The 4,794-nt window shown below is 51.8% G+C and overlaps 1 long non-coding RNA gene across 2 annotated transcripts; it reads left to right on the top strand.

The window, feature by feature from the left end:
• The first annotated feature begins 306 nt into the window (after window positions 1-306).
• Window positions 307-3,452, top strand: LOC125120977 (uncharacterized). Of its 2 annotated transcripts, none has more exons than XR_007133363.1 (3): window positions 307-635; window positions 812-905; window positions 2,912-3,452. It is a non-coding gene; the product is annotated as an uncharacterized LOC125120977 (long non-coding RNA). The 2 variants fall into 2 exon arrangements; XR_007133364.1 differs by having other exon boundaries at window positions 308-630.
• Window positions 3,453-4,794: the final 1,342 nt, after the last annotated feature.

The following is a 4,794-nucleotide window of genomic DNA, read 5'->3' as shown; positions in this document are numbered from 1 at the left end:
CTATCTGTATCTGGTTTTGTTATTCTCTTTTGTCAAGATTATGGGATTAAATGACCCATTAACAGAAAAAAAAAAAAAAAAAGAAGAAGAAGATAAAGTCTGAAAAAACAAGCATCCTGCTGGTTTTGATTAACTCTTTTGTGGTCTTGCCATGTGACTCATCTGTGAGAAAAACTCCAATTACATTAAATTTATGAGTTAGTTGATGGTGTGCAACCAAGGAATGAAGAAATCTTGCAACACAGCTTTGTTTTCCAGAGCCAAGTTTCCCAAACAGTGAGTCTGACAACCCTCATGACCAAACTGGCAGGTCCTGGATCCCGGCTGACCTGGCTCAGGCCCTGCAGGGAGAACCTGGGCGCGGGCAGCAAGGGTGGACCCCCGCTGTTTCAGCCTGGCAAAGAGCCCTGCCGCCTGGCGGAGGGCGTGGGCAACCGTGCCAGAAAAAGGAGACTGGAGTGCTGGGAACCCCCCCCCCCCTGCCCAGAGCTTAACTGAAACCAGAGCTGGGTGGATCCCCGCCCCGTGGGAACACCTCTTCCAGAGACAGGAAGTCTCATGTGTTTTGCTATTTAATGAAGCAGGGACATTCCTTCGTGGTTTTTGCCCCACTGAGAGAAAGGAGAAGAGGTAAGGTAAGGATGAGGCAGCTCTGCTGACCCCTCAGCCAGAGGGGAGGAAGCCGAGGGTAAGGGAGCAGGGGGTGGCCGCTGAAAAACCACCATCAAGTCGACTGCCATGTTTTCAGGCAAGAGCCATCTTAAGTCCTTTGCAGCCTTTTCCCATCTGTAATCATAGTTGCCCTTTGTAGGTCCCTCCATCAGACGGTTGAGAAAACTCTGGCTCAAAGACGATGTTATTGCCTGAGGTCCTGTCGCTGGAATGCCAGGCCGCGTCCCTCGGAGGTGAGCTCCATGTCCCTGATGGAGAGGCCAGCCAGCAGACCAGAGGTCCTTACAACACGGAGGAAGGAGAGCTTGTGCTTCAAAAATGTTCAGGCTTGTGCGCTTTGCTGGAGGGGTCCCCCCCACCCCCATGCATTACATTCTAAATTCAATGCCCTACAAGATACCGAATAGAACAGGATGAAATCCATTAGGCTTCTTGATTTATAGCTTTTCAGCATTTAGAAGGAGCAGCTTTGCATGTGAAATTGGTGGCATGCTGCAGCCCATTTTAGGACTTTGTCTCGTTTTGCCAGTAAGGGATGTGTGCCACGCTTCCATTACTCCCTCTTTTCAGAAGGAGGGGAAACAACACCAACACAGAGCCAATTCAGTGTCTTTGTGACTTTGTGACTCTTGCCCAGCACTCCATGGCCCGTCTCTGCGTATTACTGAGTGAACAGTAATCACAGCTGTGGAATTGGGTTCATAATACAGGAGGGCTTTAGGGGTGGTCCAGCCACGAACCCACACTTTCTTGAGTTCACAAGAAGAGATCTGCTAGGATTGAACAGGGGCCAGAGGAGGTGCTCTGTCTTATTCCTGCTTATTTGGCAAAAGCAGTTGGTGTTGTGCAGGCCAGGCCTTTGTCAAGTCCAGTGCACACCCTGCCCTTCTCTCCCCACCAGCCTGGGGAGGGAGAAACCCCTTCTCTCCCCCTCCACACCTCCCGCGTCCCCCTGGAAGACCTGGTAGTTGCTCCATCCCCCTGTCATTCTGTTTACTGCCCTCCACTCCCTAGACTGGAACATCCAGAAGGCAGCAGGTTTGCAATGACCCCCCCTCCCCCATGCCTCTCTAACCCTCGACACAAAGCCCTGAGCACAGGAGCTGCTCCATACGTGTTTTGTTGAAACAGCAGGCCACATGCACCTAACTGAGGCTGAGCCGGTCTGCTTAAGGTTGGAGCCATATGCCTGAGCCATAGATATGCCTCTTGAGTTTGTCATGGGCCTCTTTGAACTCAAATCCTCATCACTCACCAGGCGTGTGTCGCTAACTGTCCCATTGAACAAGCTTCACTTAGTATTGAACACCAAACAAATATGAAAGTGCTCTATTTTTCTCATGCATTTCCAGTCCTTTAATGATCTTCTTCTGATTCCCTATTTCTCTGATGACATATGGCTATTTAAAAAAAAACAAAAAACAAAAAAAAACACAACTCTTAGAGTTCCCGTTGTGGCTCGGTGGGTTACAAACCCCACTAGTATCCATGAGGATGCAGGTTGAATCCCTGGCCTCAATCAGTGGGTTAAGGATCCAGCGTTGCTGTGGCTGTGGTGTAGGCCGGCAGCTGCAGCTCCGATTCGACACCTAGCCTGGGAACATCCATGTACCACAGGTGAGGCCCTAAAAAGGAAAACAAAGAAAACAAAACATATCTCTTGGAGATCCGGCATTGCCACAGCTATGGCATAGGTTGCAGCTGCATCTCAGATTCAGTCCCTAGCCTGGGAACTTCCAGCTATAGCCAAAAAAAACAAAAAAAACAAAAAAACAACCACTGTAACTCTTGTTCAGCCCGTGTAGATCCACTTCTATTTCACATCTGTACCTCCTTTTTACCAGCAACGACGAGACCCTGGCCCCAGAGCTTTGGCGAGGACAGGCAGTGCGGGCGCTCACCCTCCCTCCCGCCTGCCCTCACCTGCTTCTCTCCCAGCAAGGTGCTGTGAAGGGGAAGGCGGCAGAGGTGCCTAACTCCCCCGGGCCGCTGGGTGGCACTGCTTCCTCTGAGGTCCTGCAGGGCCTCCTGGCCCCCAGCTCCTCTGGCTTGGCCCACTCAGACCCTGCCCCCAGGGCACATCCCGCAGCTTCCTGCTCCTGGGACTACAGCAAGAAGGCTCAGGGCTCAGGTTGGGCTCCCTTGACCCAAGAAAATCATCTGCCTTTTGGCAGGAGAGCAGCGACACCCCCCCCCCCCCCCCCCGCCCTGTTGACCTCTCCTCTGCCTTTCATTTCAGGTGGGCACAGAAGATGCTAAGATTTCCAGAAGTGGCTCCAGGATCAAGAAAAAAGCATCGCCTTCACCTTTTTCCAAGCCCGGGGTATAACTGTCTGATTCTTTCCTAAAAATACAAGGTACACTATTGTGTTCATGGGCAGGAGCCAGAAGTCAGAAAATACAAACGAATGGTCAATCCTGAAGCACTTACACTTTCTTTTGGAATTAAGCCAAGGATTCCAAGTCAGAAGTGAACACATTTAGATGCTGATTCAGGTTTGTCTTTTCCTGACCCAGTACCAGTGTCTCCTGGGACTGAGAGACCGTAACTCGGCCTAGAAGAGTCTATTAGGGATAAAGTGTACAGCATGTTGGGAGCTCAGTGATGCCCAAATAATAGAAAGAAAAAAGCAGAAGTGAATTTCAGCTTCCGAAATGAACCTGGTACCTAAGGCTTCTAGAAGGTTCTTGGACCTTCTTGCATATTCTTGAGTGTGTCTGGTCACGAAGGTTTTCTAATGAGATAGTCATGAGGAATTTTGTTGTCTTTTTTTTTGTTGTTGTTGTTGTTGTTATTGTTGTTGTTGCTATTTCTTGGGCCGCTCCCGCGGCATATGGAGGTTCCCAGGCTAGGGGTTGAATTGGAGCTGTAGCCACCGGCCTACGCCAGAGCCACAGCAACGCGGGATCCGAGCCGCGTCTGCAACCTACACCACAGCTCACGGCAACGCCGGATCCTTAACCCACTGAGCAAGGGCAGGGACCGAACCCGAAACCCCATGGTTCCTAGTCGGATTTGTTAACCACTGCACCACGACAGGAACTCCAATTGTTTTTTGTTGTTGTTGTTGTTGTTGTCCTTTAAAGACAAAGAGCTCTCCCCTTCCAAAATGCTTCAGTGGATTTTTTTTTTTTTTTTTGGCAATCGGGCCACCACCTCTGTCACCATGTTGGTCGCCGAGGTTGGGTCGGCTGATGTCCCCTTCTGCCCCCGCTGTTCCCTGTGCTTGCCTTGTGTAGCTGAGCCTCCAGTCCAAGAGGACAACCTTCCCGGAAAGAGAGGGACCGGCCTTCTGTCCAGGGTAATGTTAGAACCTCCAAACCGGCTCCCCCACACTCCACGGAGAGTCCTCCCGTCCGTGTAGACACCTTCCTGCTTGCATCTGGAAGCCAGCCTCCCTTTTGCTGAAGGGAATGCAGATTTTCACTCAAAAGCTTCATCTCCCTCACGCACCCATGCACTTTGGAGGGTGGACCCCCAATCAGGAGGGCCCTGAACAGACCAAGACAGAGAATGGGCTGCTTCTGTCTCATGCCCCACAGTTGTGTGTTCCAGCGCTGAGAGCGACATTCAGACAGTTGTGGCATCAGGGCAGTTTGAGACGAGCAGAGATTCTCTGGAAGGGGCTGTCTCTCTGGATGATGCGTCGTGGGGACGGGACTCTGGGACCACTGAGGCAGTGTCGGCACCAGGAGAGAAGCCAGGCTCTGGATGGCACGGACCCTCTGGGGAGCAGAGGGAGACACATGGATTGTAAGACACCATGGAGCCAGGTCACCAGCCAGCCCTGAGCTGCCCTCTGGCCACTCTCAGAGGCAGAGCCAGAGATCGCCCGGCACAAGGCAAGGCAGGCTGGGTGGCGTTCGGGAACAGTAACGAAAAACACGTCAGCGGGAGTGAACATACACTCCACTGTCCGCACTCAGCCCCTCTGTGAATCCCCACACCAGGACCAAAGGTCTAAACGGGGCTGCTCCAGGCAAACCCCAACGCAGCGTCACTCAACTGACAGAAGCCAGAGCCGCCTCCGCAGAAATCAGCTCGGCCTGAGGAAGTAAAAGCAGTTGTTCACAGGAACACAAGAGCCTGACGTGGGCTCTTCTCTGATTTGTTCTCCAAAC

The sequence above is a fragment of the Phacochoerus africanus genome, chromosome 2 (assembly GCF_016906955.1).
Source record: "Phacochoerus africanus isolate WHEZ1 chromosome 2, ROS_Pafr_v1, whole genome shotgun sequence".
NCBI classification, from domain to species: domain Eukaryota; kingdom Metazoa; phylum Chordata; class Mammalia; order Artiodactyla; family Suidae; genus Phacochoerus; species Phacochoerus africanus.
This window is presented reverse-complemented; position numbering and strand designations above follow the sequence as displayed.